Raw genomic sequence first — 14,880 nt, forward strand, 5'->3', positions numbered from 1 at the left:
GGGAAAACAACTTCCAGATCCCTATTCATCTGTTGTCCAGGGAGTTCCTTCACTTCTCTCTCGGAGACAAGGTTTTCGAGTTCAAAGTCCAGTGCTTCGGGTCGACCAAGGCCCTTCAGGTGTTCGCAAGTCTTCTCTCTCGTGTCAACTTGGGCTCATGCTCAAGGGATCCGTTTTCTAAGGTACCTAGACAACTGGTTGTCTTAGTGGGTTCCAGAGAGAAGCTGCTGCAGGACAGAGATCGTCTGCTTCGGTTTTGTCTGGAACTTGGCATCTTGGTGAGCCTAGAGAAGTCAAATCTTGTACCCAGTCAAAGGATTCTCTATCTAGGCATGGTCATTGATACAGCAATCTCGAGGGTTATCCTGTCGGATCAGAGGTTGGAGAAGTTGCGAGTAGTGGTGCGCGACTTCCTGTTGCAACCGGATCAGTCAGCTCATCAGTGGCAGATTCTTCTGGGGATTTTGTCTTCTCTGGAGAAGCTGGTCCTTCATGGGCGACATCATTTTCGGTCTCTGCATTGGAGACTGAGGGACTTCTGGTCTCCAGCGGAAGACTCACCCCTGATAAGGGTACCTCTGTCTCTAGAAGTGAGAGATCTTCATTGGTGGTTGGATGATCAGAATCTCTTGAAGGGTGTTCCTCTGCGTTCTCTTCTGCCGGACTTCCCTCTGTTTTCAGATGCCTCCCTCGCAGGTTGGGGCACTCATTTAGGTGGCCTCATTACTTCGGGGGTTTGGAGTTTGGAAGACAGACAGCAGCATATCAACGTCTTTAGCCTTTCTGGGTCTGAAGGAGTTTTGGGAGAAAGTAGAGGGACATTCTGTTATTCTCGTGTTGGACAACACCATGGTATATCCCAGACAAAAGGAATGTGGTCACGGACAAGCTCAGTCGTCGGGATCAGGTCCTAGACACAAAATGGTCTCTCTGTCACACCGTTGCAGACAGGCTCTTCTAGGTTTGGGGGAGACCTATGCTAGACCTCTTTGCGACCTGGTTCAACAGGAAACGAGAGGTATTCTGTTTAGTGGTTCCAGATCCTCTGGCGTTAGCAGAGGACGCGTTCCGAATCCCTGGGACAACCGGGAGGTGTATGCTTTCCCTCCGTTTTGTTTCATCCACCAAGTCTTGAACAGAATGATGAGTTCGCAGAGTCTCTGGATGATATTGATAGCTCCTCTGTGGCCACGGGCGGAATGGTTTCCAGATCTGCTGTCGTTGTTGTTGGAGGTGCCAAGGGAGATTCCTCTTTGGCGGCATCTTTGTCAGCAGCACAAAAAAAGATTTCACCAGTCAGTAGAATCCCTGTCTCTTCACGGTTGGAGGCTATCAAATCAAGCATCTCCTCTGAGCGACCCCCCGGATGCTGAAGCCTTGCCGAGAATTCTGGGGGGGGGGGGGGGGGGGCTTAGGGTTCAGCAGCTGGGCCCTGTTGCCTTGTGGGAACTGCTTTCTCGCTGGGCCTTGGTGCCCAGCTGTTGATCCAACTAAATAAATCAGCCCTTTTCCTTCTACTAAAACATTTTGTCTTTCTGCCTCTTTCCCCTATAAGGTATGGATTCAATGATGATGACTATTGGCTTGGTTTTGGACATGATTAAGACTAATTCTTGGGATTTGAAGGAGGGTGAGGATGGACGGCATGTCACATCACCCATAGAACTCAAGCACCTGACGTGGTCGATTGAGGGGAAAGTTTAATGTCAAACGCTATCCTCAGTGCCGGGTCTGATCTCGACGTACATCATAACGCCTTAGCACTGGAGATAGGGTGTATATCCGGTAATTACCCCTAGGACGACCCTAGTTAAAGGGATGACCCTGTCCTCTAAGTGTGACTCCATGGTGGGTATGGGGAACATCTGGATGGACTATGTTTTTCGTTATATGGCAACCCCCCCTACTTCTGCTTACGACTCTATGCTTTCGTCAGAGGACTTGTCCACGGAACCCAAACTTCAATTTTTCGTGGTCGATCCCCATGAACAATGTAGTACCCCTGGGCCGAATGACAGACGGACACAGTTGACAACCCAAAGCAATGCAAGTAGGTATACGGCCAGGAAATCTCAACAAAAAGCATCTGGCTCCAGTATTGTCACACTGGAACCATTTGCCATGAGGAAAAGTAAAAAGTATGAAATAGCTCCTGGGGTCTGTGTACTCAATTCTTTTAATAAGTACCTGAATTTGAAGCTTGAAGGTGACAATATAGACATTTTTCAAGTACACAGGTAAATTGGGAAATGTTGTGGCAGACAGCCAGAAATAACACCCCAAGAAAAATGGAAAAGATGCTCCTTGTTTTAGGAAAAGCCATCTCCCCCAGAGGAGAGCATTTAAGTTGATGGGATTGGTCAGACCTTGCCGGGAGTTAACGGTTGAGTTGCACCCCCCTACCCCACCCAAGCCAGCCTGAACTCCCAGCAACGGGCTTGATTTATGCCCCTACAGTTGAATGGCTTTTCTTCTTGGGAGGAGAGGCTTTTAAACAGAATTAAAAGACCAGGGTGGGGTAGTAAAGGTGGAAAAGGATTGTCAAAAGAAAGGTTGTTGATTAATAGAATACCTCAGCATGCCTTACCTTAATATTAACTTTTGATACTTTGAAGACGTTTTCCGGAATATGTCTCTGGGAGCCTGGTATAGGTTTAAGATAAGGCTGTTTACATTCCCGAGACCCAGAAAGGTGTTTGGTGTTTTCATTGCCATGCATTTTGGACACAACCCTAACAATCAGTGTTGATGCCAAAAATCGCCAAGAAAATTCTGCAGTCTAGTGTTCAAACTGTGGAGATGACGAGCATGGTATGTGGTACCAGGGAACCGAAATAAATGTTTCACTGTGGTGAGGGGACATGGATTGTCATCTCAGTAGTTGTGAGTGTGATATATAATTTACTCCAAAAAGGAAATCCAATTGCAATTAGAGTAATAGAAAGAAAAACAACATTTAAGGAAGGGCAACGACAGAGAGCCAAAGCAGTGCCCCCCCCAAGCCATGTAAGACCTGGTCTAAAGTTTGCTTCTGTTAGTAGCAAAAAGAAGAAAGGGAAACCAAAAAAAAAAGAGACAAATAAAAGAAACACCCAATTACGAGGCACAAAAGGAAAATCAAATAAAGAATTCATGATTATAAAAGACAGCTAAACGAATCAGTTCGAAGTCCGATTGATGATGAGAATGTAAAGACAAAGTTCCACTAAAAACCAACAAGAAAGACAAGTATGGAAACTTGAGTAAAACTTTGGGAGTAGTTCAAGTTGAGGACACACTTTCCACCATCTGCCTCTTTGGGAGGCAGGACCAAAATGGTTGCTGGTATGGTGCCAGCTTCTGTTGGTGGCCAACTACCTCCTTTGGAGGACCAAACCAGCATAGGATGCTGGTCCCCCGTGGGCCAGTACCTCGCTGGTACTACTTCTGCCTCCATTAGAGATTGAGGCAGTAGCTGGCTACTGGCCACCAATTACACAAAGGACACTTGAGGGGTGGTCTCTTTAGAAGAACACCTTTGCTCTTCTCCATCTCGATAGAGATTGAGGGAGTGAAGAAACTAAAAAACAAAAAACCCTTTCAGTGTATCAAAAGACATTGAAGGAAAAGGAAAAATGTTTGGGCTCTACGAGGAAGGGGATAACCTTCACCCAAAAAAAAACCAAAAAACCAACAAAACTTAACGATCAAAATGCCTCCCCCTAAGACGAAAAAAAGAGCTCTCCCAGTCTTGTAAAAAGGAACCACAATGTAGGTCATAAACATGAATAAATTCAACTTAGCCACTATTCAGTGGCAAACTGTCAGGGACTGCGAGCGAACGTTATGAGGAAGTGAAGCTTTTAATCTCAATGAGCACTCCCCCATGTAGGGGTATGGTTTGCAGGGAGACCATGATACGGTTGAATATACCCCTTGTCCTAGGAAAGATTTTCACTCTATAGAACTAAATTTGATCTAGAAGTGGGAAATCATGGGTGGTATCCCTCATCTTTACATCTGTCGAGATGCTATTACAACTACCAAGAAGTTTGAAACTAAATACTCCACCCTTCAGAAGCTGTGGCGGTAAACGGGGGGGGAATTAATTTAAGGAGGTCAAATATTACTATAATGTTTTCACCCTTTACATATTCCCCCAACCAATAGCCACGTTTTCCCCAAGAAAGAATTAATATACTTGATGCCATCAACTACCCCAAGGGATGCCATTTCCTCTACTGGTTGGGACTTCAATAGTTAGAACAGCTATGTTGGGGGAGATGTTTAACATCAAACCTAAACCCATTATCACATTCAGACAGGGCAACCGCTTTCCTGGCATCTACCTTTCAATAATTTGTTAGGCTTCCAACTGCAGTGTTGATTTTAGTTGGAGAACAAGTGATGACTGGCATACCAAGTTACCATTCTCCAATTGTTGGATACGACACCCAATGATGGTCCACCTCATCCCGAGCATCACCCAGCTATGGCAATTTAGAGCAAAGCAAATTGGGAGAACAAATTCAAAGATGTTGAGTGAGTTGGAGGGGGATGCAACAAAAGATTTTCCCAAGTGTAGAATGATGCCAATTGATCTACTTATTGGAACATTAACATACTGCAGTGGTCCTGCACTAGGATTCCTAGAAACTAAATGGATCTATTCCGGAGACGGCCAGTAACCGTAGTGGGTCAGAAAGACCTGAAGATAAGGCTGTTACACTGAGCTTACAAGGTCCATCGATTGACCAGGTACCGTAGGACATCACAACCTTGGACATGTCATTAATTTTACAAACCATTGTAGGGCACAATTTCCAAAAAGCCTATATGAAAGCTGCCAGAGCGGAACAAGCTATGGGCAGGAATATGTTAACCACTATTAACAGCAGAACACCAGTCTGTAGCATTGGAAGAAAGAATAAAAATAAGGAAAAAAATCAGGGTAAAATTTACACCCCCAATCCTCCCTAACCAGTACTTAAAAGTGAATAATAATCATGGTCACTGATGCCACAGGAGTTAGTAATATGTTCTCAGCAACACGTTCGCTTTCGAGTCTGGAAAAATCAGATAAGTTTCCCCAGGACATTAATTTCAGAATGGATGGAAGAAAACCCAGGGTAACTTTGACTTTTCATCAAACAAAGCTGATCTATATAAAATATGCCTTTTTCTGAAAGGGAATTTGACTGCTTTAGCTAGGAGCAAGAGTACTAAGGCCCCTGGTCCAGATGAAGAATTCCTTATGAAATGTTTTAAACAAAACATTTCAAGGTAACACAAATCTTTTTATAATCAGTTAGTTATCCAAGAGAATGATGGGATTACAAGGCAGCTACCCTAGCATATTTGGGAATTTAGCTACCATGTTACCATTCCTTAAAGGCCTGGAAAAGTAATCCTCTCTTGTTGCAGCAACGTTATCGACCCCATTTGCTTTAAACGTGTTGTTTTATGTTAAATTGATGGGCAAAAAAATGGTAAATTTAAGAACTGATGCTGGTATCTAAAGCGCAAACAATATTCCTAAAACAACCTTTTTTTTTTTTCCTCAGTGTGGGTTTTTTGAAAAATTGCACCACCCCACCCAGGACATCTTGCTGCAAAACTTGAAGCCTCTAGTCTGATTTGAAGCCTTTGCCTCCAAACAAACACCCATGGTGACAGTTTTTTTTTTAATAGAGAACGGCATATGACACTGCTTGGAGACATGGGATTCTGAAGACAGTGCATAATAGTGGTCTACGTGGAAAATTACCTTTATTTGTGAAATAATTTTTACATCGTAGGTATTTTTAAAGTTAAAGTGGACAGTACTTTTATCAGAGAAAAGGTGCCAAAGAAGGAAAGGGTGTTCCCCAGGGCAGTGTTCTCAGTGTGACACTTTTTGCTCTGGCCATAAACAGTGTTGCAGCTGCTATTCCAAGAGAGGTCTTAAAGACACTGTTTGTGGATGACTTGTCAATATCCTTTGCTGCCACCCGGATGACTGTAGCCGAAAGAAAGTTACAATTAACAATAAATAAAATACAGTAGTACCTCGAGATACGAAAGGCTCTACTTACGAAAAACTCGAGATACGAAAGCCAATGCGAAAAATTTTACTGCTCTACATACGAAAAGTTTTCAAGATACGAAAGGTTGTTGCTGTAAAGTCCCGAGATTCGCCCGGACCACCGAGAACAATTTTAAAACTCCCGCGCTGCCAACTGAGTAAACTCACACCATCCTCCCGCTCTCCCATTTGCGTTCCTGATGCTAGTCACCCCATAAGGTCCTGCTCTCCTATTGGTCAGCATCTACCCCTTGTGCTTTAAGTATTCTATTGGTAAAAGGATGCTGTAAATTGAAAAACTTATTCATGCAATACATTTAATAAAAAAGATAGAATAAAGAATAGAAATGAATGGTTATTATACTGTTTGGTAGTTTCAGTAGTTGAAGAGAGATAATGAAAATTTATGGCTTATTGTGTAAAGTGATTGCTTGTCGATCGTTCGATACTCGTAAGTGCTGGATGTAAACAGACGTTTGGAAGCTTTTTTTGTTTGTTTGTTTATTATAGTTAATGGTTACTTAATAATTATTTGAAATGAGTACATGCAATACATTTAATAAAAAAAATTGTGAATTAGATATCATAAAATATAAAATAAATCAGACTGCCAACAAATACGTATTTTTTAGAATTCTTCTTCTGTTTTATTATTACGTTACGTATACGTATGTTTCATTATAGCTGTCAGTAACTCGGTATCTCCATTAGGTAAAGATAGAATAAAGAATAGAAATGAATGGTTATTATACTGTTTGGTAGTTTCATTAGTTGAAGAGAGATAATAATGACAATTTATGGCTTACTGTGTGCTAGGAAAAATGATTGCTTGGCGCTCGTTTGATACTCGTAAGACGGGTAAGAGCTGAATAAACAATCGATTGGAAGGTTTGTGTTTTGTTTGTTTGTGTGTTATAGTTAATGATTAATTAATAATTATTTGAAATGAGTACATACTGATTATTTATACATTTTATTGGCATATTCTAAGCTTTTAGCTCATAGGTTTAGATGTCAGAATCATAGACTAGGCTACAGTAGCAACCACTAACATAGGCTAGGCTTATTGCTAAGGGACATATGCTAAAGTCCTAATACTATATGCAGTAAAAATGGGGTTGAACATTACATGCAGTTGAATATTACTCAAGTATGTACAGTATTTTGCCTTTTTGGAGTCATATTTCTTCCATCGGATCGGCGTTGTAACCCTAGAACATGTGTTTTAGGCCTGGAAATATAATTTACTGGGGTGTTTTGGAGGGCTTTGAACGGATTAGCCATTTTACATGTAAAATGTGTTCCAAGAAACGAAAAACTCATAATACGAAGGCCGCGTCGGAACGGATTAATTTCGTATCTCGAGGTACCACTGTAGTAAGTTGGGCTGAGGAACAGGTTTTTAAAATCTCTGTAAGCAAGACTACTGCTGTCCACTTCTGTCGTATCAGGGTAGTGCATCCTGATCCAGACCTCTATTTGTATGGCCGTAGAATCCCATGTGTAGAACAAGCACACTCCTTAGGCCTAGTTTTTGACAGTAGATTGACTTGGGTCCCCCATATCAAACATATAAAAGCAAAGAGCCTAGAAGCTCTACACATCTTGAAGGTGCTTTCTCACACCAGTTGGGGAGCTGATAGAAATCTTTTACTAAAGCTTCATAAATCTTTAATCTTATCAAAGCTGTCATATGGTTGTGAAGTATATTCTTCACCTTCCTCATCTAACTTAAAAATTATAGATTCAGTGCATCATTCAGGTATTCGTATAGCCACAGGAGCTTTCCGTTCATCACCAATATCTAGTTTGATTGTCGGTGCAGGAGAAATGCCCCTTGAACTCTATCACCAGTCATCATTACTTCGGTACTGGTTTAGAGTGCAAAGACTCCCGAAATCTCTGGCATTTGCTGTGGCAAATAGAAATATTTTTAACGGTTTTTACGAAAATCATCCAAGGTATCCCACTCCTTTTAGCTATAGAATTAAAAAAATTTTAGAGGATACAAATATTAAAAAATTTCCCATTATTCCCTTTGTGTATCCCAGTACTCCTGTCTGGAGGTTACCTGATGTGAAATTCTGTAGGTACTTAAACGGAGCAAAGAGGGATAAATCTGATGAGGAAATGAGGGCAATATTTTTAGAGCATGTATCAGAACATATAGATACAAGTTTAATATTTACTGATGGCTCCTAGTCCAATGCCGGCATTGGATATGGAGTTTTTAGTGAATCTTTTAACCAAAGAGGTGCACTTCCTTCTGTTGCCTCAAACTTTACAGCTGAATTTTATGGCATCCTAGTAGCACTGGAACATATTGTAACACTCCCAGTGGGTAGCTACACGATATTTTGTGACTCCAAAAGTCCCTTATAGTCCCTGGAAGTCTTTAATACTGATCATCCCTTGGTGTTGAAGATCTTGCAGTGGATCTTCTTGCACCAGTATAGAGGCAGCATTGTTTCTTTTTGTTGGGTTCCTGCCCATGTGAACATATCAGGAAACAAAGAGGCAGACAAGCTAGCCAAATCAGCAGCGCAAACTTTGATACAGAGAAAATGCCCTGTTCTATATCATGATACATTCTTTGATATATGGAAATCCATCCAGCATTTATGGGCCCTTCAGTGGGACAGAGTAGCCCCAATAAAATGAAAGAAATTACTAGTCAGACACACCCTTGGAAATATGACCTAATACCAAGGAAGTGGGAGGTTGTATTGTGTAGATTACGTATTGGCCATACGCTTTTAACTCATGGCTATCTGATGGACGCGGAGAATGAACCCTTCTGTGACGATTGCTTAGTTCCGCTGACCCATTAGGCATTTGCTGGTTGAGTGTCCCAGTCTAGTGGAACTTAGGAATCGTTTTTTAGCTTATAGTAGTGAAGCAGGTGGTAATTATAGCATGGCAAAACTGTTGGGAGAAAGCATATGTATTAATAACGTTATCTCTTTTATCAAAGAAGTTGGTCTTCTCAAATATATCTTGACAGCTGTGCTGTCTTAGTATATTTTTTTTTCTTTTTTTTTAAGTTGTACTGTTATGAGATCAGATTAATTAACAATTCTTTTTATCAGAATTTTATTTTTTCAGGATTTTATTTTTATTTTTATCAGAAAATTATTTATTATTTTTTAAATCAAATCTATATGTATCTCTTATAAAAATGAAAGTATTTAAAATTTTGTTTAATATACTATAAAAGTTAAACTATCCCATTTAGTATTCGGCGTTGCTGACCCTGGTAGTTGTGATGCCAGATAACTCGGAATCAATCAATCAATCCTCTGAGCGAGAGGCTTTTCTCAGAAGACAGCAGGACATATGTCCAGCAATCTCAGGAAACCTACCTCTGCCGTTTACCAAGGTAAATGGGTGATGTAATGTAATTGGTGTCGTAAACAGGGTTTTTCTCCACTCAGAACCTCTATTCAGCGCATAGCAGACTTTTTGTTCTTCCTTAGGGATGAGAAAGGCTTGTCGGTTTCCGCCATTAGAGGTTACAGGGCGGCCCTGAGTTTAGTGTTACGTTTTAGAGGTATCAACATCTCATCCTTGGAACTCTCCTCGCTGTTTAAGGGGTTTGAGCAATCGTGTTCACCAAGGGAGCTTAAGCCCCCAACATGGCATGTTTCCTTGGTCCTGAGAAGTTTCACTAAAGCTCCTTATGAGTTTTTACGTTGTTCATCAGACAGAAACTTGACACTCAAAAAAAGTTTTCCTCCTGGCCTTGGCTTCTTCGAAGAGAGTTGGGGAGCTTCATGGCCTGAGCTATGATATGAAGCACACCAGGGGTTGGGGGTCAGTGTCTTTCAAATTTGTCCATGAATTCGTGGCTAAGACCCAGAATCCCTGAGTGCAGGATGATAGGTTCGCCTCCTTTTCCATTCCATCTTTGGATGACTTTGTGAGCAGTGATTCTCAAGAGCACTTGTTGTGTCCTGTCAGGGTTCTGCTTAGCTATCTTAAGAGGACACGAACACGACATCTTAGGCCAGGTTGTTGTAGGCTTTTAATTTGCATGGTTACGTGAAGCTATCAGAGTCATATTTGACTCTTGATGATTCCGCTGCCATATCTGTGCAGGCTAGAGCACATGACGTCAGGGGTATTGGTCCCTCTCTGGCTTTCAAGAAGAATTATGTTGTTCATAGAGTTTTGAGCATTGGTACTTGGTTATGCCAGTCCACATTCACCTCTTTCTATCTTAAGAATTATGTGGTTCATAGAGTTTTGAGCATTGGTTCTTGGTTATGCCAGTCCACATTCACCTCTTTCTATCTTTAGGATGTTGTCCACAGACGTATGGACACTTTCTTTAGGTCCTGTGGTGGCTGCCCAACAGATCATGTAACTCGTCATTGCCCTTAACTGGGCACGTTTGTATCTTACCTAGGATGATTGTGTGGAAGAGAGAATGAGTGAGTTGGCTGGTCTCTTTCGTTCTCTTGTTCCTTTCCTTCTTCCTACGGGCAGGTTGAGGAATAGACATGTCATTTTCTGGACTGGTCTGATACAGGTGAGTCCTTTCCTTCTTTCTATGGGCAGGTTGAGGAATAGACACTACTGGACTGGTCTGATACAGGTGAGTAAGGTTGTCATACCGATAGTTTGGTTGCTTTGTGTTCAAATGAACAGTCAAACCCTCTATTCAGTAGCATATATTCTGCTCTATACCAAGGGGGAGTGAGGAATAATAACAATCCTTGATGCCTTGGTTTGTTATTGAACAGGCAGAGTTTCTCTTTATTTCCCTACTGCAATGAATCTCCCCATATATCATTGTACGTAACCCAGTGGCTGAGTTGTTTATCAAGCTTCTCACAGGCATCAGTCCCTCTCCTGTAGATATTTCTTTTGGAGTTGGACTGGTGGGTTGGCCCCCAGCCAGTTTAGGATGTCTGTACCTCCCACCAAGTATAAGTCTATCCTATTGTTAAGACTGAAGGTTTGTTCTCGCGTGAAGAAATGACTAATTTTCTAAGACATTTTGTATTTTTCATAGTTTCAAACCTGAGGTCTCAACGTTTTACTGCCCACCTCTATCCACCCCTCTGTCTTCTTATGACATCCTGAGTTGGGAGAGACTAAACACGATAGCGTGGGTGCATGGTCTTTGACCAGTTTCCACCCGATATATGCATGCGTTGCCAGAGCTCACAGATTACTTGCTTTTTCATCTCCGATTGTTTAACCGGATCCAGCTAGGCGCTAGATATTATCCTATTGTTAAGACCTCAGGTTTGTAGCTATGAAAAATACAAATTGTCTTAGGAAATTTGTCATTTTAGAGCTATTTGACCCAGCATTCCATAAAAAAACAGGAGAAGTGAGATAGTTTTATGCAGGTTGAGAAGTGGGCTCTCTCACCTGACATAAATTTTTGTTTGAAGGCTCTGAGGCTCCAGAATGTACTTATTGTAACAACCCTTTGTCAGTTGAGCTCATTTTGGTGTAGTGTCAACAGTATGCTGCTGTGGAGCGTAAGCATGGTCTTGCAGGCAAGCTCCTAGCAAAGATTTTAGATGTAAAAGCTGTAATAAAGTTTTTAAAAGAAATTGACTTATTTATTAAGATGTAATAGAGTTTTAGTATTTTAATATAAATTTAATAAGTTAAGAACTGGTGTCATCCATATTTTTACCAATTATATTTTTATCTCTCCAGTTTTTGTTAAGTTTGGGCTCCCATATATACACACATCTAACCATTGCTCATAATCATACCTCATGATGGGGCTGAATGACCCTTTGGGTCCTATTCCTGGGCTTTAGCCCTAAATCTCAGAAAACTAAAATGTTTATTCTGACTATAATTGGCAACCATCCATTATCTAGAGCCATTTAGTGTGACTTTTGATCATTAGGGTAGGTATGTTAAAACCAAGTAGTGATGCTACCATGGTTATTTGATGGTCATTCCTGGAGACATCTGACATTTGCAGTGGTTATATTCTGATACTATTCACTGTGATTTTAGTGACCTATCTTGCTTAATCTTAGTATTACTAATTAAATTAATCTATTGGCTGTTCCTGTATTTGATAATCAACTATGATTGCTGCCTGCTATTTGATTTTGATGGTTAACAAAAGAAATTTTGTTAGAGCGGAAAAGCATGCATGATGTCAGGTTAATACCTGTACAAAAGTTTATGGTTGCTGCCCTGAAATCTGGGTACAGTGTCTTAAGCAGGTTTGGCCAAGTCCTTCCTTCAGTGTGGTACATGAGTGCAGTATGTGAAACACTGGGGCAGTTACTCTGTGATCTGTTTGTAAAATTATTGTAATAAACTACCACTTTATCATGTCCCTGAATCAGATCTGATTTTATGGAAGACAGGCACAATGGTGCAGACTCGGGACAATCAATACCTGTATACCTGTGCCCCGTTTGGCTACTCTGGCTGTGGCAAGAACAGTTCATGGACTCTTAGAGAGGATAGTGAACAGTCTCAGAATTTTACCTGTTTGGAAGTTCCTTTTGAATGAGCCATATTTCCAAGGGTTTCATGAATATATTACTCCTTCCAGCTTCACTTTTGTGGTTAATTTGAGTAGCTTTAAAGACAAAGGCTTCTTGGAGGTTGCACCTATGACCCTACATATTGTTGTTATTGATTTTTTTGACATCAAGAACATATATGCACTTTTTGCCTCATTCTAAAATGTTTTGTGCTTAAATTATATTTTTTATGTTTATACAACTGACTAACTGAAAATTTATTGAATTTAGTAATGTTATATATTTTTTTTATTTTAACACTGGTACTATTGTCTGTGCAGTATGTTATTTTGTTCTACTCGATATACAAACCCTCAGTCCTTTTCATTAGGAATTAATTTATGGCGAAGCTTGAACACGCTATTAAATTCTTGAACAAGGTGGTTAGGGAGTAACTGTCGTCTGGTAGGCGGGTAGACCCGCCTGCCTGGATGTAAACACTCCACTTTGCTTTCGTCTGTTTTCAATTGAAGACGTATGTTTGTGAGCTCTTACTGAATAGCTGTTAATCACAATTTCCCAGTGGGATCTTTCTTTTATTATTTTGAATGAATATTTATACTGTTTTGATGTTAATAATTAATTGGCTTTAATGATTAATATACAAACTCACTTTTTGTGATAAGCCTTGCTAGCTGCCCTTCCCCTTTATGTGTTAAAGGTTGGTGGCAAGGGTTTATCTATACCTTTTTGAGAGGAAAATTTGCCCTTTGTTTTTTCTCCTGGTATTCCCTCTTCTCTGTCGCCCTTTTTGCTAGCTTATTGCATGAAGAGGGCAGTGCCCTTGGATGCGACAGGAGTAGCCTTCTTTTTAAATCATATTTAATTTTTTCTACAGGCTCGAGTGTGTGTACTGTTCCCTGCTGAAAATCATATTGATTTGTCGCTGTTATCCAGGAGTTTTGTCACTGGACAGCGTCTACGTAGCTGCCCTGTGATTATTAACTCTACTTCTCTGGTAACGGTGCTTTGTCCTATAGAAGTCTTGCGGAAGTTGGTGAAGAAGTCAAGGAGGAAGAGAGATCGTCAAGTGTCGTTATTGTCCTCTTCGTCTTTGTCGTCGTCATCTTTGACTTCTAAGGCTCCCCTGCCGGAGAAGGAGAAGGTAGTCTCCCCCCGCTCTAAGAAGTCTCGTCATGCGACTTCCAAGGGTCTGTCTCCTCAAACTGAGGTGGCAGTTGGGTCTTCCATCAGGAAGAGGAACCATTATCCTGTCCCCAGGGTCCAGTGTGTCAGGAACCACAGAAATGCAAACTTCGGTTCACACTTCTGCTGCTAGTCCTAGAGGTTCTGCCTCTAAGACTAGTTCTGTGTTGGTCACTTGTTTCTGAGCTTCCCTGTATGCACACAAATCTGCAGATTTGCGTGCATCCAGAGCCATTAATGCTGAGTCGAGTCCACTCACCGTCATGACTTGGGCACTGAGCGAAAGAAAGGGGCAAGTCGCTCAGATGTCTCACAACTGGCCAGCTATCACTCCAGTGGTGGCTGCTTGGTTCTCAGGATTGACATGACAGTCTTGCAAGACCGTACCCTCGGTGAGACCGGTAGGAGGTCTCTTGTTCACTTCTCCTGAGAGGTTTCAACCTCAAAGGGGACTTGGATATGTCGGGAGGACAGTAACAGCTCTCACTAGTCAGTTGCACGATCAACTCCACCGAGGCCATGATCACGTTTGCGTGACTGACTGGTCTCGGTGATGGCGAGCGTTTCTCCTGCCAATCTTCCTCACCTATTCCCTCTACTTCCTCTGGCTACACTGGGAGGGGTGAGGTTAATTGGAGGGATCCTGCAGAGTGCTCTCCACAAGATTCAGCATCTGGGCTTATGTTCCTGGAATGGTCTTAGGGTTCCACCAGACATGCGTCCACATCGTTGGGGAAGGATCTTCTGTTAATGATTCCAATGTAGCAGGTTTTTGGTAATCACAGGGTTTGTGGCCCCTATGGTAACACTGTAATGATGTTTGCATGAGCAGAGAAGTTTTTATAACATGAAACATGTTTTCTGCTATCTCCAAGATACTAGAGCATTTGTTTCAACTATTAAATAAGCAGTTTTAAGCATTTCAGTGAAAGGTATGTACTTAGTTCACCTCTCTCTCTCTCTCTCTCTCTCTCTCTCTCTCTCTCTCTCTCTCTCTCTCTCTCTCTCTCTCTCTCTCTCTCTCTCTCTCTCTCTCCACGATGACAGCTATTGACTGGAGGGAGCCAATTACACAGTAGGGTACCAAGTTTCCTTGATGCTGATCGCCTTCAGATAGGCAATTACATAGAAGCAATTTTAGCAGGGGGTTGGGAGGGATTCCAATATATAGTGGAT

At 41.5% G+C, this 14,880-nt stretch overlaps 1 protein-coding gene across 2 annotated transcripts in view; it reads left to right on the top strand.

Annotated features, from left to right (window-relative positions):
• LOC135224599 (SWI/SNF-related matrix-associated actin-dependent regulator of chromatin subfamily A containing DEAD/H box 1 homolog) overlaps positions 1-14,880 on the top strand; it is a 221,348-nt gene that overhangs the window by 35,716 nt on the left and 170,752 nt on the right. The window lies entirely within an intron of this gene.

The sequence above is a fragment of the Macrobrachium nipponense genome, chromosome 12 (assembly GCF_015104395.2).
Source record: "Macrobrachium nipponense isolate FS-2020 chromosome 12, ASM1510439v2, whole genome shotgun sequence".
Lineage (NCBI taxonomy): Eukaryota > Metazoa > Arthropoda > Malacostraca > Decapoda > Palaemonidae > Macrobrachium > Macrobrachium nipponense.